This window comes from Narcine bancroftii, chromosome 7, assembly GCF_036971445.1.
Source record: "Narcine bancroftii isolate sNarBan1 chromosome 7, sNarBan1.hap1, whole genome shotgun sequence".
NCBI lineage: Eukaryota > Metazoa > Chordata > Chondrichthyes > Torpediniformes > Narcinidae > Narcine > Narcine bancroftii.
In genome coordinates, this window is record NC_091475.1 from 89,770,085 (window position 1) to 89,789,997 (window position 19,913).

The following is a 19,913-nucleotide window of genomic DNA, read 5'->3' on the forward strand; positions in this document are numbered from 1 at the left end:
ACTGGAGATGCCTGAATTTGAGGTGAAAGTCATCTTCTATTATGCACACAAAAAGTGGAATGCCATAGTGTTGACTTCTGAATGCTGCATCCACTGATGTATTTCTTTTACAAGACACTGCATACAGCTTTGCCCCTGTCTTCCTGAGAAGGAATAGGAAATAGCGTAAAAGTATCAAGAGGTGATACCAATAAACAGGGAAAATCAAATCCAAACATCGGGATTTACTCGAGGCAAGAAAAGGCTGAGAGAGTTCTAACTGAGACTGGTGTGAAAATGAGAAAGGTGTTGATGATTCAAAATGCACTATGCTTACTTGCAAAGCAAAGTAGCTCTTAAATCCATGTCCTCTTCAATAAAGAAACATGAGCAAAGCAGTCTTAATCATTTTCCTTCCAAGTGGCATACCATTTTGCCATTGCTTCATCTTAACTGCATTCAAATCCTCACAATCCCTTAAGTGAAGCCCTGTGGATGCACCTTCACCAGAATAATTGCAGTGGTTTGAAGGCGGTTCTCCATTTCCAACAGGCATATAGGAATGGGTAAGTATAGCTGACATCATCAGAGATTCTCATATCTTCAAATTAGATTGAGAAAGTCCAGAATTAGGAGTGTTAAATGGGAAAAATGATTGCCAAAATCCATTTAATTGGAGACACTCCTTCACATACTGTGGGTGGAATAATGTGACAGCACTGCTATAAGTAACAGTACAAAGCAATGGCAGAAAAGGAAAGCTGGATAATTGTATGAGCTGAAAGGAATACAATTATGTGCAAATGTTCAGAGAGGCATTGTCTCATATGGGACAGAAACAGTAAACATTTCCAGAACTGAAGAGTTCATTAGCCCATTTTGTTTATGCTGGCCATAAAGCGTACTGTCTAGGTTCATCTTGCCAGCTATTGATTCCTCTCGTTACAGTTTATAGGCCATCATGAACTAGTAGGCGCTACTCCTACACACTGTTTTGAATTCTCTTTAATTATATGAAAATATAAAACATCATCTTCCAGCAATGTGTAAGTCCAAGTCAAGCACAGTGTTGCAGCAAGTGAAATCACTGCCACACAGTTCCAATAACCTGGATTGAATTCAGATTCTGGTGCTGTCTATGTAGAATTTGTACACTCTCCCTGTGTGCACATGGCTTTCTGCTAGATATTCAGGTTTCTTCTCACATCCCAAAGACCTGTGGTTTGGTATATTTCCTAAATATAAGTGGAATATAAGAAATTGGAGCTTTTCTCCTTGAAGAGTGGAGACTAAAGAGGGGTGGGGTGGGGGGGTGGAGAGTCTGTATAAAGGTTTATAAAATCATAGATAAGAAAGGTAGTCAGGATTTTTTTTGGCCAGAAACAAGCCCTTCTAGTCTGTTCTGAACTATATTTCTGCCTAGTCATACTGACCTACAGCCAAACCATATCCCTTTATACCCCTCCCATTCATGTACCTATCCACATTTATCTTAAATGTCAAAATTGAGCCTGCATTTACCACTTCAGCTGGCAGCTTATTCAACACTCCTACCACTCTCTGCATGAAGAAGTTCCCCCTAATGTTCCCTTTAAACTTTTCCTTTTTCACCCTTAACCCATGTCCTCTAGATTTTATCTTTCCTCATCTCAGTAGAAAAAGACTGCTTGCATTTACTCTATACCTATTATCATTTTGTCGATGAGGAGGATCTAAAACTGGAGGTTATCGATTTAAATTGAGAGAAAAATATTTAAAAGGGACCTGAGGGGCTCCTATAGACAACACTTTCCTTATTCTAATATATCCTAATTTCAGCTACAATATTCCGAATTTCGATCTCTTTAATCCAATAAATCCAACTCTGTGACTGCTGCTTTACGTAGCTTTAATTCATTGATAAAGCAGACAAACACTTTGCATTTCTTCGCATTAAGACTTTCATAATGACAAATAACAAGGCAGTTACTGTATAATGATACAAAAGCTTTGAGATACTTGCTTAAAGAAATAAACAAATGTTAAAGAGATGCAAATAAGTATTTAGAGAAACACAATTCAAAGAAAAAATTCACGTGCTCATGCTCCTTCACATTTTGTCAAATAATGAGCAAGTCATTAGTCTGGCCGGATATTATGACATATTTACATAGTCACTATGGTAATACTACAAGCATTAGTTCTTCTTAAAGAGACAGGCACAAAATTAACTAAAATTTAAAACACAAGGTTTCAACCTTTACATTCTGACCCATAATTATAATAATAGACATTAATGGCTAATATATAATAATTACTATTACATATATACAAAGTAAATACAGAAAAATGTAGGATTAGAAATCAAAACTTTCAACTTCTTGTAAAAAAAAAACAAATTTTAGGTCTATTTAATTAACCAGTCTTGGTTTTAATCTGCACTTGTCGTATGAAACCTTTCTCGTCTGGAACAGTATCCATGATTTTCCCCAGCAACCAAGATAATTACAATATCTCTGAAAACAAAATTGTGTTTAGCTTTAGACCATTTTTGTTGTTCTTGTAATAACAAAGATATTCTTTAATCCATCTTTTCCAAAATAAATCTACATCAGGATTCACATCTGAACTTTCAGAAACTGCTGATTGAGTCTCTATCTTCTGCATTTCAGTTGGTACAGCACCAGTGGGACTTTGCAACATACATTCATCTGTTCCAGTTCCACTAACATTTATGCCAGCTAATGAGGTCTGCAGTACCTTGAAAGAGTCCTCTTGTTGCTTGGTAGTTGAAGCCACTTCATCTTTGGTGGCTGGCTCCAACCTCCTGCCAAGTGTAGTCAGTCTGCCTTGCTGGCTCAACTCACAACCAAACAGTGCTTTGAGAGGAGCTTTTTTCTTGAGGTCTTTAGCCAGATGAGAATTCTTATCCATCTTGGGTTCGTCGGACTTCAACCTTGCTTCTCCTGGTTCCTGGGAACTGTAAACAAATTTGTATCTTACTAGTCCCTTTAAGAGAATTGCTGCTTGGCTGAATTGTCTTAAATCTGTGAATATGCACACAAGCTTTCTTATCTTTTCAACCCTGGCTCATTTTCAAATCGTACAATTCACAGACAGGTACTCATGGTTTGTGGAATATTCTGTTTTTACAGCATAGATGCCTCTTCCTTTAAATTAAGTTGTTAATTCTTTAAACAAATTTTATGAGCCGTTCCTCCAAACAAAGTTCACAATTAAATTTTTATTTGAATCAAAATATAGACGACACTTTCCTTAATCTAATATACCCTAATTTCAAAGTACCAACTTTGAAAATCATGAGCCACGATATTCCAAATTTTGATCTCTTTAATCCAATAAATCCAACCCTGTGACTGCTGCTTTATGTAGCTTTAACTCATTGATAACACTGATAAACATTTTGCATTACTTCGCATTAAGACTTTCGTAATGATGAATAACAAAGCATTTACTATATAATGATACAAAAGCTTTGAGATACTTGCTTAAAGAAATAAACAAATTTTAAAGAGATGCAAAGAAGTATTTAAAGAGAAACACAATTCAAAGAAAAATTACTCGACCTTGCGTTTTCTTCACGTTGACAAATAATGAGCACGTCGTTAGTCTGGCCGGATATTATGACATATTACATCATAGTCACTATGGTAACACTATAAGCAATAGTTCTTCTTAAAGAGCCAGGCTCTAGATTAACTAAGAATTAAAATGCAAGGATTTAACCTTTACAGCACCTACTTCATACAGATGGGTATATGGAGCAGACTGCTAGAGGACAATTGTTACATTCAAAATACTATTTCTGAGCAGTGGAATTTGATGACTATGAGTGGTGAAATCTGGGAATGGGGGTGTTCAGCAGAAAATGGGGAGTATAAAAGGTGCTTCATGGTCCAATTGACTCAAGAAGCCTTATTCAATGCTGTATGACTATGATTCTAACTGCAGGTTTTCTCCTCAGCATTATAAAAAGATACAGTTAAAAAAAAGCTCCTCTGAGCCACAGAATATTTTTTTTTAAATCAATTCTTCTGTCTTTGAATGGGAATGAGTTATTTCCTAATAAATGGCTTATGTAGCAGGCTTAAAAATTGTTGAGCTAGTTAGCATGGATGTAAAGTTTAGCCAGAAAATACCATTCAGAAACCAGCTATCTGTTCACCTGAAGAGACACTGGAGGAAATGATCAGTCAGACCACATCTATAAAGAAAAAGAGATATTCAACTTTAGAGTCAAGAAAATACGATTTCAGTGACTGCCCATTTCTCTTCATGGATGCTGCCCCACCTGTTGAGTTCTTCCACCTCCCCTTTGTTTGCTTGAGATTCTGCTGGTTTCCTCTTTCACAGAATGAGGTAACACCCACACATATTGACCATCCCAAATTATAATTCTACTTTTCAGTAGAGACCAGCTTATATTCTATTTTCTGGCTAATAGAGCTTGAACTGAAGGGGATACTTGATGCCTAGATGGAGATTGAAAGTGGAGAAAAATCAGTGTCCTGCATAAGAAGCAAAATAATGGCTGGTGTATGTTGTACTCCATTTCAAATAGGTTTAATAGGCTGATGTAACAGCAAATTTGAAAAGCTGAGAGATATTCAAGGGTGGATATAGCATGGTAGGTGCTTATAACAGCGATTAAATTCATAGAGTCATGCAGAGAAACAGCTGGAAACTGGCTCTTCAGCCCATTAAGAACCATGCTGACCAACAACCTCTGATTTTACAGAATTTTTTTCATAGATCAGAATTTTTTTATTCTTCTCCCGATTCTCAACCTCTCTTGATCCTTGCACTCATCTACACATGCTCGAGGCAATAAACATCAGCCATTTAATACATTAATCTGCTTGTCTTTTGGATGTAGATGAAACTAGAGCATTTGAGAGAAACCTGGAGAGCTTGCAAACTCCACACAGACAGAATTGAGTTCGGGGTTGAACCCAGGACCCCAGCAGGTGAGGCAGCAGTAGCTGTGATACTGTGCTGTCCTATTTACTCTTCCCATTTTCCACAAGGTATTCCTGGAATGTCTCTTATTTTAATAAGCAGTAATATATCCCCCTATAAAGGAGATATCATTCGTACAAGGAGCAAGTAGACATTGACATTTTCTGACTAATGAGTTCAGAGTGTTTTAAATATCACAGGCCTTGCAATGTCAGAATTATAAGATAATAAACACAGTGGGAATATCATTGCTGATGTGGGCAGAGGACAAGGTTGGAATGCAGCAAACAGGAGAAAGTCTAACAGATATATCACCATTTTTCAATGTTTTAATAAAATTTTTGATCTCAGTGAAATATGAAAGTCTGGAGATCCTGTAATTATAGTAAAAACAACAAAGGAATTTGGCAGGTCTCACAGTATCCATAGGAGGAAAAGGTACCATAGAACCAATATTTCAGTCCTGAGCCCTTTGTCAATGTATGAGCAAAGCTGGCAGGAGACTAAATAAAATGCCCCACCCCCAGCTTTTTATTCAGCCACCTGGGCGCTTATTGCTCATATCTTTTTTTTTTAAATGCCATGGTGGCAATTTATTACTGAGAGTTTTGAACTTTCCAAGGCTTTTTTTTTAAATTTTTTTATTTTTCACACCATAAATCACATTAACCATGATACACACTTTTTCCTTTTCACACATATACAGTGACATTTTCTCCCCCCCCTCCCTCCTCCCAACCCACCCCCCCCACGCCCCCCCCCCTCCCGTCCATTTAAGGTATACAATCTAGGATACATTAAACCAGTCAGACAATGTTGTCACTCAACAAAAATACACCAGAAATTCTACTGAGTCCATTCTTTTCATTTCCTTCTCCTTCCACCAACTTAGGTAATGATTGTCCCCGGTAGGTTTTCGCTATTGTATTTAATGTAAGGCTCCCATATTTGTTCGAATATTTCAATATTATTTCTTAAACTATATGTTATTTTTTCTAATGGAATACATTTATTCATTTCTATATACCATTGTTGTATTTTCAAATTATCTTCCAATTTCCAGGTTGACATAATACATTTTTTTGCTACGGCTAGAGCTATCTTAACAAATCTTTTTTGCGCATCCTCCAAATCAATTCCAAATTCTTTGTTTTTTATGTTACTTAGGAGAAAGATCTCTGGATTTCATATCTTGATGAATATGTAACAGTGGTTAAATATTGTTACCACCTATGGATGCTGTGAGACCCATTGAGTTTTTCCAGCATTTTTGTGCTTTTTTTTAAATTTTTCTCAATCTGTTTTTGACTCCAACATAAATGATGTGTATTGCAGCAGGTGTACATCGTGCTGATTCAGGTTGGAGGATTTGGAAATTGAATTTCCAAGCTATAATTGGGTACAGCACATTTTTACACATGCTCACAGAATGAGGCATCTGAATAGCTGAGGCCTTGAACACTGTAGTGAGCCTTAACAGGGTTGTTGATACTTCCCTCTGCGATAATTATAGGGCCTGACCGAGCTCCCAGTGACTCTAAAGCATCCAACTTTTAAGCAGATTTCTTCTTTAACTTGAGAAGCACAGAAACTGCAGATGCTGGAATCTTGAGTGAACAAAGAGAAGCAGGAGAAAGTGTCCCGACCCGAAAGGCTGACTGATGATTTCTCTCCATGAATGCTGCCTGACGTGATGAGTCCTTCAGCTTCTCTTTGATCATTCCTTCTTTAACTTCCCATGCCCAGTTACACTTCTTCAACAATCATGATCACAAACAAACACCTGCAACCTTCTCTCGCAAATCAATGCAGGCTGATTCCAGGCTGTAGTGTTCTATGGGTTGAGCAGCATCTTCAGAATAAAGGAACAGTCAGAATTTCAGGACTGAGAATGCAGAGGGAAGATATTCAGTATAATGCAGACAGGTTGGGAGGGGTTGGACAGGTGGCAGTAGGTGGTTGGTGAACCAAGGAAGGAAGAAGGATTTTGGATAGATGGTGGGTGGGGAACACAGTTGACTGGCACTTGCTCTACTTTTTTCTGACCCTACAGAATACTGAATTTCCTGTATTAGTCTGAATGGGGCATAGCAAGCTGAATGGCAAAACATAAACTTAAAAATTAACTTAACACATCTCTATTAATTAAGCATTTGAACAATGATGTGAACTGACATATCAAATTATGGATTTCATGTATCTTTTAACCATGATATCCTGCAGCATATAATTGGATGCTGAGGAGAACCTGATAGTTCATAAAATTGTGAGAAGGATTGTTCGGGTAGAGAGTCAGAATCTTTCTTCAGGGTAAAAATGTCACACATGAGAGGACATGCATTTTAGTTCAAGGGGAGTTTAAAGAAGATATATGGGGTACATTTTTGAATGGTAAGTGCCTGGAACAAGTTTTCAGGAGTAGCAGAGGAAGCAGGTACAAATGCATTATTTAAAAATTTTCTAAAAAGGCACATGAATATGCAGGGAATAAATGATATATATGTCATGTGCAAGCAGCAGAGGCTTAATTGAAGTTGGGCATCATGTATGGCGCAGACACATGGGCTGAAGGACTTGTTCCTGTGCTATGCATTGATTGCCTTTTACACAAAGCACTTAGGCACAAAAAGAATGGATTGCCATACAGAGGGCAGACTTAGCAAGGGTTGTGCTTGCAAATCATATTTCCAGATCCTGCAATGAAGACCTTTTGAAATGTTGTCACAGTTTTAATGTAGAATAGGCAGCAAAATAAGGACTTACACACATCTATATATTGCCTAGATGGCCCAAGATTTACTCAAGAGACTGAAGATGCTAGAATCAAGCAAAAACAAATCAAAGTGCTGGAGACTTAAGGTTGGGCAACATCTGTGAAGGCAAAGGGTCAGTCAACTTTTCAGGTCAACATGCAAGGCCTTGAACAGAAAATCCACCTGTTCGCTTCCCTCCATAGATACTGCCAGATCAACTGAGTTTCTCCTGCAGTCTATTTTATACCTTTAATCTTCTTTAGAAATAGGAATTAAAAGGTGCTGGAAGCTGTCAGGTAACATCTGTGGAAGGACAAAATGAGTTAGCGTTCAGGTGCGAAAACCTTTAGCAGACCAGGTATCTCTGAGCGATGTCGGGCACAGTGACATTTCTCTGCAGCTGAGGCTGTTGGGTAAAACATTGACCATGAAGCAATGTGCAGTGCTTATTGTTTGACTATTTTGTAAATAAAGAACATTTACTACCAATAGCTAAGCTGTCTGTTCTTTGTATATAGTTGAACACAGACACATATTTGGTTTTTGCTGAATTGGCTAATGAAATAGAAAATTGGGATGCAACTCTGCAAGAGGTCAGTGAAATTCATTCACGTAAAGTGAAATCAACTCTCTGCCCATGATACAGCCAAGTGAGCCATAACTGACACATACATACCATGTGCATGCTATGAACAAAAGACATCTCTATATAGATCACAACCAATACAAGAGCCTGACTTTTACTCCATTTACACAATCAATAAGAAATGAGCTTGGGGTCCCACAGCATGACTACACGTTTCAAAACACATTAGGGGAAAAGCAACTCCTACAGACATCTGGCTTACAATCCTTATGACATTGTTCTGCAGATCTTAAAAGAGCAGTATTTCTGTGTTGCTCTTTTGAATTAACTTTTTTTTTACAGGACTTTAAACAGTCTCCCGATGAATAAAGAGGGTAGGGAAGCAAGTAGATGGAGGCAAGGTTGGTGCAAAGAAAATTCTTCAATAAATCCATTCTCTGACATTGAAATACTCACTCAGATTGGGTTTGGAAATATTGCTTGCACCCAATGCAAGTTCAGTTATAAAATTTGAAGATCTCTGCCATCGTATAAAAAAGAAATAAAATTCAATGGTGTAGCAATCTTTTTACATTTCTACCTCGGAAAAAAATAACCATATTCCATATTTTTGGCTGATTGGAGTGGCCTTTCCTCATCTCATTATAATCCAGTAAACATTTAACCAACCCCCCCCCCCCCCGACTTCCCTTCTCCTTCCTTCTTCATTTCATAGTTGCCCCTCTTCTGTTCCACGTGCCTCCCAGAATATTTGTGTCAGAATCACAAAGTTCTACAGCTCAGAAACAGGCACTTTAGGCTGGCATCCCTTTTTTAAATTATATATATTTTTTAATTTAGACATACAGCACACTAACAGGTTCTTTAGGCCCACAAGTCTGTGCTGCCCAATTACACCACAACCCACCCAGTACATTTTTGAAGGGTGGAAGGAAACGGAAGCCCCTGGAGAAAACACAGACGGACATGGGGAGAATGTATAAACTCCTGACAGACAGCGTGGGATTTAAATAAGTTTGTCAGCCAAGTTTGTCCCACAAGCCTGTATTCAGCTGAAATCCCCGTAAACCTTTCCTATCCATCTTCTTTTCTAAATGTCTTTTGTGCCTGTGTTTTCACTATGACTCTCCACCTAGTCATTCAAGCTTTGCCCTGCAGGACTCATCTTCCTTCACTTGGTCCACTTTTTGTTCTCTTGCTTCTCTCTCCCTTTGTCTACTGCCTCTGCCTCCAATCTATCCGTCATCCTTCTCTTCTCCCTACTTCACCTATCATCAATCCCTGTCTGATCCCTGTCCAACCCTCCCATCCTGTCATTGTACTGGCTTTCTCCCCTCTCCACTCTCAGTCTACTGATGCTGTATAGCCCACTGAGCTCCTCTTGCAGGTTATTTTATGAAAGATAAAAAACTGTTCCTCAAACTTGTATTGATCTCTCTTTGACAACACAGGAGGCCGGAGACCTTAGGTCAGGATGGCAGTGGAACAGGAAATGAAAGCAGCATGCAGTCTGAACACAGGGGTTCTGCAAAGTGATTACCCAATCTATATTTGTTTTTTTTTTCCCCTATTTAAGGAAGACTACAATGTGTTTTATGATTGTGTGAGGTGTCTTCAAATGAAACATTAAACATAGCTTATTAATATCATATAACAATGGCATTGTAAGGAAATTACAGTGGATTTATCTTGTTAAATTAAAGAAAACAGTTGATCTCAGCTGTGTCTCTGTATTTTATATTTATAAAAATCAATGATCGCAGCCCTGAATATCTATACTGCTGTAATCAAGGGAAATGGTTTGCACTGTAAGTAGGATTGATGTTAATGAATTTTACACAATGTATAACGTCTCTGCAAGTTTATTAATGGGACTTGGCTATTTTTCAGTGATAGTGATGGGACCCTGAGGATAGGCTTCTCAATCTGTGATTTTTGTCAAGATCGACCATGTCATCTTTCTCCAACTCCTCTATTTGACTTATGCCATATCGTGATGCAACATGTTAATGTGGGATGTCATAAAGTCACAGTCAGTACCTTCTGAGTTAGCTGGTGAACAACAGGAACAAAATTAGACAAGTCTGGCTCCAACTACTGTTTGCAGACTGATTAGCAAACTTTCTCCACTCACTCAGCAGGCATTCATTGGACTATCCTCTCCTCCTTATTTGCAGGTGTGCCTTTCCCTCCCTTATCCACCTCCTGTGGCACTGTGTTCCTCCCCTGCCTCTCCAGCCCACCATTTAGGTTGGATACCTGCCTAAATTTTGCTCATACTTTGATGAAGGGCTCAAGGCCGAAATATTGGTTATGTATCTTTATCTTTCCGTGAACTACTCTTTGCAGATGATGCTGCTTTAGTTGCCCATTCAGAGCCAGCTCTTCAGCGCTTGACGTCCTGTTTTGCGGAAACTGCCAAAATGTTTGGCCTGGAAGTCAGCCTGAAGAAAACTGAGGTCCTCCATCAGCCAGCTCCCCACCATGACTACCAGCCCCTCCCACATCTCCATCGGGCACACAAAACTCAAAACGGTCAACCAGTTTACCTATCTCGGCTGCACCATTTCATCAGATGCAAGAATCGACAATGAGATAGACAACAGACTCGCCAAGGCAAATAGCGCTTTTGGAAGACTACACAAAAGAGTCTGGAAAAACAACCAACTGAAAAACCTCACAAAGATAAGTGTATACAGAGCCGTTGTCATACCCACACTCCTGTTTGGCTCCGAATCATGGGTCCTCTACCGGCATCACCTACGGCTCCTAGAACCACCAGCATTGTCTCCGCTCCATCCTCAACATTCATTGGAGTGACTTCATCCCTAACATCGAAGTACTCGAGATGGCAGAGGCCGACAGCATCGAATCCATGCTGCTGAAGATCCAACTGCGCTGGGTAGGTCACGTCTCCAGAATGGAGGACCATCGCCTTCCCAAGATCGTGTTATATGGCGAGCTCTCCACTGGCCACCGTGACAGAGGTGCACCAAAGAAGAGGTACAAGGACTGCCTAAAGAAATCTCTTGGTGCCTGCCACATTGACTACCGCCAGTGGGCTGATATCGCCTCAAACCGTGCATGATGGTACTGATGGTAATGATCAGCCATGATCTAAAATGGCGGTGCTGGCCCAATGGGCCAAATGGCCTACTCCAGCTCCTATTGTCTATTGTCTATTGTCTATCTTGGCGCCTCACAGTTCGGCGGGCAGCAACCTCCTTTGAAGAAGACCGCAGAGCCCACCTCACTGACAAAAGACAAAGGAGGAAAAACCCAACACCCAACCCCAACCAACCAATTTTTCCCTGCAACTGCTGCAACCGTGTCTGCCTGTCCCGCATCGGACTTGTCAGCCACAAACGAGCCTGCAGCTGACGTGGACATTTTACCCCCTCCATAAATTTTCGTCCGCGAAGCCAAGCCAAAGAGAAGAAGAAGATAAAATACATTGTTTCATCTGCTGAGTTTCTCCACCATTGTGGTTTTACCACCACCAGTTGTGTCATATCAATTTTCCTCATCCTTACACAGTTGCAAACATTCCCTTTATCCACTTCTTCTCCACAACTTAGAACGTGCTCGATTCCAATTTTTCCAAATTCTGAAAATGTTCACTTTATTTGTGACTATATTTGATGTCTCATTTGAAGACACCTCACATGGCAAAATATTACTTGAGGACACCTTGTGGTCTTTGCCCCATTGGAAAAACCAAATATAGATTGGGTAATGACTTTGCAGAACCCCTGCATTCAGTTGAAAGTAGAAGCAAGCACAAAATTAGAAAAAGAGCAACTGTAAACAAACCAATCTCACTGCTATGCAAGCTCACTACACCACAAATACATAGAGAAGGTATTTAGACCTACTGAACATTAGAACAAAGAGTACCTGCCATCATCTGATGTACAGGCATGGCACACAGATCGAAGAAGCTCGCTAGCTACAGATTTGAATGGTCGAGTCAAGCTGGGTGAATCACAGTCTCCCCCAGGTTCATGCCATAATTGAGACCCAACCTCACAAATGGTCCTCCAGCACTGCCCATGGATCTCAGCCAGGAGTGGGCTTAGGGTAACAAAGGGAGAGAGAGAAAGAAACGCATACTGCTTTATTTACACTCCTGGGGCAAAAAGGGCAGCCCAGATATCAAGTCACATGACTTAAAATGATAGCCCATTGGAATGTGACTTAGTCCATGGGCGGATCTGATTTTGAATGACAAGGGAAGTGACCTTTATCCTATTACCTGTGACCAGTGAAATGAACATCCATGTTATAGTACTTTAAATGATTTTGTCCGTATCTGAATAAAGATCAGAAATGTGAACCAATTTGCATCAAATGTTATTGTACTGTTGGCTTTTAATAGTTTTTTTTTCAGTTTTCAGAAAATGGATATTTGTGGAAATACATAAACCAATAACTTTTAGTGATAAACAATAGAGGAAACAGTATAATTACTTATTAATGGTTTAAATAATAATAATATCTCATGCTGAAATATTTGCCCTCAACATGTCTCAATCTATTGGCATAGTATTTAATTAGCCATCAATTGTTCAATATTGAAAACTGTACCACCTCTATAATTGTGTATAATATCTCCTCTTGCAGGTTATCTTGTCACTTAATTAGATAGGTCGACTCGTTGATGTGATTGAGTGAATTTTTATGAGGTAATATATTAAAATGCAATGTAATTTAATAATTTCAGACATTAACAGGAAGGCAGCTCCATGAAACTGTCAAATTAAACGAGCTTAAAATTTAAAATAAGATCTAAAATTTAGATTTTATTGACAATTGTAAATTTGTAGACTGAAGTGGATATAATTTTGGGATTGGCTTGGCTCCTTAACAACCCAAACTTAATGGTAACAGTGATCATTAAGTTCATCATCTTATAATGAGTCTGTGTCACAGCTTTGAGGCATTTGGGATCTGGAGACCTGAAAGACTTCACATGTTGGAAATGGGAGCTAAAAAAAAAAAACTGCTGATTCCAGTTGGTTGTGGGTGGGGTAATTATGACTGGCATGTGAGAATGCCCCCACTTTCTCTCCTTTCTGGATGGAGGATTTGACCATTTTTGTTTTGCTGAGGTAGAATTGTCTTTGGCCTGTTTTTGAAGAAAATTATTTTGACTTTCTGAAAGTTTGTTAGCCAAACTTACAAGGCAAGGGTGTAAGATAAATATTACGGCTTAAATCCAGTGACAAATTCAGGAAGCCATTTTTACCAATAATGTTAATTTTGTTTTTGCCTTTAGCTCCCATAACAGTAACATCCGATTAGAGAAGTAGATCTGTTTAGGAAAAGAGTTTGCTCAGAAAAAAAATATATACAATAGGTTATGCACATAGGGATCAGGTGGAGGGAAGGACCTTGATGAATAGAAGAGTAGGGTCAGGAGACCACCTCTGCACCTAATTCTTATATTCTTAGCCAGGAGCCCACCTCTAAAGTGCATGGAACTCATTCCAATATTGAAGGGAGATACTTCAAAAGAGCATTAGGGAATTGTGTAGGGATTAAAAAATAAACAAGATGGTGAAAAAAAAAACATATTTTACAAAATAGTTGTTATGCAAAATATCCTTTTTGCATGTTTGGATGGAAACTTGGCTCAGCAGGAGAAGCCTGAAAAAAAAACCATTTCAAACTGACAACAAGGCATCAATGATGGATGGTCAGCTTAACCAGATGCTTTTTGTTGTGACTTGCATTTTGCCCACCAAATAAGAAAGTGAGAATGTGAACAATACAGAATGATTTTCAAAGAGGGGAAACTTTGACGAGAGCCATTTTGCAATCAAGCAACTGTGGATCAAATCAGCCCTGTATGAAGCAACATATTACAGGCAAAGTCCCAATTTGTGCAGAAGTCTTTGAGTTAGGGCTTCATCCCAGAACCTTATGATAATGGGAACTAATGATAATGAGTTTAATGCCTGCACATAAGAACATTGTATGTATGTACAAACATTGTTATTTGCTGCAGTCAAGCAGGTACTTTTCATTAAAAAAGAGTATTAAATTAAAAAAAAACATTGATTTATCCCTGCACCGAAAGAGATAATAAATATAAAAGATAGACAGGTAAATAAATATTCACAGTTACAGTTAGTGTTAGAATAAAAAATGGCATTTTAATAGTCCCTACAGGTATTTTTGTAGTCCCAGAGCAGTTTACGGTTATTGTAGTAAGGTTGAACGCCTGATAGCCATTGAGGAAAAAAAACTTATTCAACTGAGAAAAGCTGGAGTTTAGACTTCTGAATATTCTTCCCAAATGTAGCAGTGAGGAGAGATTGTGACCAGGATGATGGGGGTCCTTTATGTTGGCGGCCTTCTTGAGTTAGTGCCTCACGTCGATGTCTTCACTGGATGGGAGGTTGGAGCCCCTGATAGACTTGGCTATGTTTGTTACTTTCTGCACATTTATGCATTCCTATGTACTCAAATTATGAACCCAAGACATAACACAACCAATTAGTTAACTTTTCACAATGCACCTGTAGACGTTTGACATCCCACATCTCCACAGCCTTCTTAGAAAGCCACACATTGTAAAATCTTCCAATTTTAGTCTTCACAATGGTGTGAAATAGTTGATGACAAAGGAGAGATGCATTGCTACCCATTTGACATAAAAATAAAGCTGAATTGTGACTGGGCCCAATCCTTGGGCATTAGAATCCAGATTGTACTGACGATGAAAATTCCGGTAACTTGACTAAATCCTTAAGAGATATGAGTGCACTCTCAGCCCATAAACAATTGAGAAGACACAGAAGTCTATGGACCAAGTGCTGGTAAATGGAAACAATTTAAATGGTTGGCATGGGGCATAGTGGGCTGAAGGGCCTGCTTCTCTGTGGTATGACACTAATGAGCGGTTCAGTGGTGTGCTTTTGTACTCCATTGAATCACTCAAATTGAAATTGTCAGGTAAATTTTAAATATTAAAAAAAAAACAAATTTGGGATTTTGAGAAAGCTTTGCATTCTTCCAAAAAAGCCATATTCTGAAAAAAAAAGCAAAAACATCAAAATTTAATTATTTCATGTCTTCTAGGGTGGCCATTCCAAAGGAAGACATGGTCATTGGTTTTATATACACAGTAGTATTGAAAAAAAACAACACATTGTATATATGGTAAGCTATGACCATGTCCTCCTTTCGAATGGCACCCTATAAAATGTCTGTGAGAGAAAAAAAATGTTTATCATGTGAGAATTATAAACTTTATCAAGTTAAGCTTCTTTATTCTCTTTTTAAGTGGAAGGAAATTAATATGTTTGCAGATCAAATGCCAAGTTAAAAGAAACTCGGTTTCCTGAACAGTAGGGACAATGCTTTGGAGGTTTCAGCAATGCAATATTTTCAGGACAGTTCATCAGCAGTGACTTCATGCCAGTGAACTGTGGCCTTCTCTGTGAGGTCCATACTTGCCTGGTAATTTGTAGAGCAGGGAAAGAGTGAGGAGAGAAGATAAAGTCTGTTGCTCTCAAGGGTCAGAGCAAATAAATGGCTTCTGTTTGTTAATGGACAGCTGAAGTTGGAGACTGAATCATTTTATCAGCAGATAAATCTTTCTACCAAAGGCATCTTAAAGAAAGGGCTTGCATTTTTGTCATAAAAACATAGCAAACAACATTGAGAAACAATTAAGTATTTTTTCAAGGGGTAACCCAACACCCAACCCCAACCAACCAATTTTCCCCTGCAACCGCTGCAATCGTGTCTGCCTGCCCCGCATCGGACTTGTCAGCCACAAACGAGCCTGCAGCTGACGTGGACATTTACCCCCCTCCATAAATCTTCGTCCGCGAAGCCAAGCCAAAGAAGAAAGAAGAAGATTGCTGTTGTAATGCAGATGACGGAACAATCAATTTTTACCAGTCTGAGCATTATCAGCATTCACTATTTTCCTTTAGTGCCCTTGGAATAAGTGGATTGGTTGGTTGTTTCAGAGGGAATCTCGTTGATTGGCCCACAAACACATTTTGAGTGTGTAAAAATGGCAGATTTTAACCCGAGATCAAAATGGGTCTTTATAATTGCATGAATCTTGTCATCAATTGTTCCTAAAGCTTTATACTCTTGTGCTTCTTGCACAAGAAGCCCATGCTTGTGAGGTAAACAGGTAAATGAGTTGTTGATGATTGGCCTTGACTTTTTTGAGCTGAAGGTCCTGCTTTGTGCATCAGTCTCATGAGGTTGTTTTTTTCTCTTTTTTTTGCATCATCTCAAAAGCTTTCATCTGCAACAAGCTGCAAAAGAAAGCTTTAAAAGCATGTGCAATCACAGTGTTCAAAATATATTGAACAGATAGATGGAAAAGGTAGCTGAGGAGGCTATGGACCAAATGGGAATTGCTCAGAATGCCACTTGGTCAGCATTGACCAACTGTGCTGAAGGGTTTGTACTGTGCTGTTCGATTCAACATCCCAGCAATGTCATCCCTCACTACCTGTCATAACCCTGGACATAGCTTGTCCAGACCCAGAGACTTCTCAATCCGAATGTTTCTAAGAAGGTCCAGAACTTCATCTTTCTTAAACTCAACATGGTCTAGTGCATAAGCCTGCTCCTTACTGACCTCACATTGATGAAGGTCCCTCTGTCTGGTGAACACTGGAGCAAAGTATTCATTTTGGACCTCCCCTTGCTTCTCTGCATCCAGGCATAGAAACAAAGAAAGTAGGTGTAGGAGTAGGCCATTTGGCCCTTCATTTCGATCATGGCTGATCATCTATTCAGTACCCAGTACCTGCCTTCTCCCCATACCCCCGATCCTCTTAGCTACAAGGGCCAAATCTAACTCCCTCTTACATAGTGATAAGGAACCGGCTTCAACCATTTCCTGTGGCAAAGAATTCCACAGATTCACCACTCTCTGAGTGACCGCTGGTTCCCCAACATCAGGAACAACCTTCCTGCATCTAGCGCGTCCAATCCCTTAAGAATTTTATACTTTTCTGTAAGATCCCCCCCCCCAATCTTCTAAATTCCAATGAGTATAAGTCATCTGATATCAATCTAGTGAACCTTCTTTGCACTCCCTCTATGGCAAAGATGGCATATTCCCTCCATTATGTTTAAATGGCTCTACCTTCACTGTAATAATCTTTCTGTTCTCCACGTTCACATTGAATTCTTAGAATATTCCTAACTCTTACATACCAAGGCCTTCTTGTGCCTCTTCTAGCTCTCCTTAGACCTTTCTTAAGTTTCTTCCTGGATTCCATGTAAATTTCATGAGCCCATCCTGATCTTTGCTTCCTTATGCTTCCTTTTTCCTCTTAACTAGCTATACCACCTCTTTTGCCACAGGAGTTTTTATGTTCTCCCCATGCCCGTGGGTGCTCCTATTTCCTCCCACATTCCAAAGATGGATGGGGTTAATTGTTTAATGGGCACATCAGTGTATTTGGGCAACGCTCGCTTGTGGGCTGGAAGGGCCTGTTACCACACTGCATTTTTTAAATATTTAATTTAATTACTGTATCTTTACATTAGAATGAAAATGATCTTATTGGAACTATGTTGTAATTGGTGGACATTAGTTAGTCCATACCTGTTTGTAAGGCCTTTAAAGCTTATGAACTTCCACCAGATTATAAAGTTGTCCTCTCTTAAAACAACCATCTCAGGCTCTACTTGAATCACCAATCCTGCAAATGATAAGACTTGCAGACATTGAACCAAGAAGACACAAAGCACTATTATTGCCCATCAACAATGGATCACTATTTTAGAAGCCAGCACTGCAGATGCCAGAAGCCTAAAATAAAAGCAGAAAATGCTGGAAAGACTTAGAAGGATAGGCTCCATGTGATGATGGATGATCACTCATTATTTTGAATTGCCCAGGGCTTAACTATTTTCTCTCTACAGTTGATATCATTCTTATGTTTGTTTTAACTGAGATTTCCTTTTTGCTTCTTACCTTGTTTGTGGGCCCTTTTAATAGAACACCTGTGAAATGGTAACTCAAATGGTAACAGGAAGTGTAGGAAGAATGATCAGCTCAGGCAGCAGCTGAGGATGGAAACAATAGTTATTTTTTTAGATTGAATAATCTTCAATAGAAATGAGAAAGAAAGAAAGCAAAAACAAACTGCTGGAGGAACTCAGCAGGTCAGGCAGTCTCTTTGGAGACACAGGGTGAGCCAATATACTGAGCTGAGAGCCTTTCCAGAACTTGTTCCTGATGCAGGGTCTCAAACCAAACATTCACCACCTCTTTACCTCCACAAGTGCTGTCTAATCTGTTGAGTTCCTCTATCAGATTGCTTTCTGATTCAGATTCTATCATCTGCAATCTCTTATGAGTTTAATCGAGAAAGCAGGTTGTCCATCTAGCAGGGAAGATGGGGCACATTAAGGATTCAAACAAATGGAATAGGAGTGATCTGATGCTCCCATTGAATGGAGAGTTAAGATCCTTTGTCTGTGTAATGTGATGTTAATGTTGTGAAGTTTGGGCAATATTGTGTATCCTGGTGTGTTGGCATATGCTGAAAAGGGAGAATATACAAATGAAAGAAGATAGAAAGGGAGAATAGGAGAGCAAGCACAAATAGCTGGTCTTTATGCAAATCAAAAGAAAGAACAAGTCCTCTGATGTTGGGGAATTTAGTACTGAGTTGAAAATGAGGTGTTGGGTTCTCAAACTTGCATTGGACCTCATTGTAACAATGAAGGAGGTCACAGATGTAGAGGACAGAGTGTGAGTGAGGTGATGCACTTGGAAAGCTAAAACATCTTTGATATATGTGAATAGTCCCATTGTTCTGTGGTAACAAATATTGATTTGGCCTGCACTCTGGCTGTGATCACAGGCACACCGTGCCTTCTTGGGCTTGCAGGTCTGCTTGTCAACCTCCTCATGGCCTCTGCAGATGCTTCTGCAATCAACACCTTTCAGCCCTCTACTGATCAATGATCATCACTTACCTGCAGAATCCTTTTCAGTCATCACTGGAAGTCAATAATTTGTGAAGAATGGGATTAATGTTTCCTTTGTCACAAAGATCTATTTCTTGTTGTGATTGCCACAGATGTTATCACATTCTCTTTCAGTGTCATTTGACTTCATTATAGCCCTTGATTCAATATCATTTGCACACTTCATCCAAATTGCTGGCTTGCCTTTCTCAAGGAAGCTTTTGTGTTTAGATGCTTACCTTCCTATTGGCACAACCTTCAGCTACCTTAATTAGCAGGACTGTCATGTGGTAGTTCTGGATCTTTTATACCCACCCCTTGAGCACCACACCAGTGCAATCTACAAATTTGCTGATGTCACCATGTTCATTGACAGATTCACAGACACCAGTGAGGAAGTGTACAGGAGGGAGATGGATCAGCTAGTTGAGTGGTGTCACAGCGATAACCTTGCACTCAACCTTAGCAAAACCAAGGAGCTGATTGTTGACTTCAGGAGGGGAAAATCAAGAGAACACAAACTAGTCCTTATTGAGAGGTCAGCAGTGGAAAGGGTTAAGAACAAGTTTCTGGGTGTCAACATCCCTGAAGATCTATCCTGGTGTCTCCATGGCAATGCAATCACAAAGAAGGCTCACTAGCAGCTACACTTAGTGAGGAATTTGAAGAGA

At 39.4% G+C, this 19,913-nt stretch overlaps 1 protein-coding gene across 2 annotated transcripts in view; it reads left to right on the top strand.

Moving 5' to 3' along the window:
• The window catches only part of LOC138739109 (protocadherin-9), an 852,748-nt gene that overhangs the window by 548,646 nt on the left and 284,189 nt on the right, over positions 1-19,913 (top strand). The gene's annotated exons all lie outside the window — the stretch shown is intronic.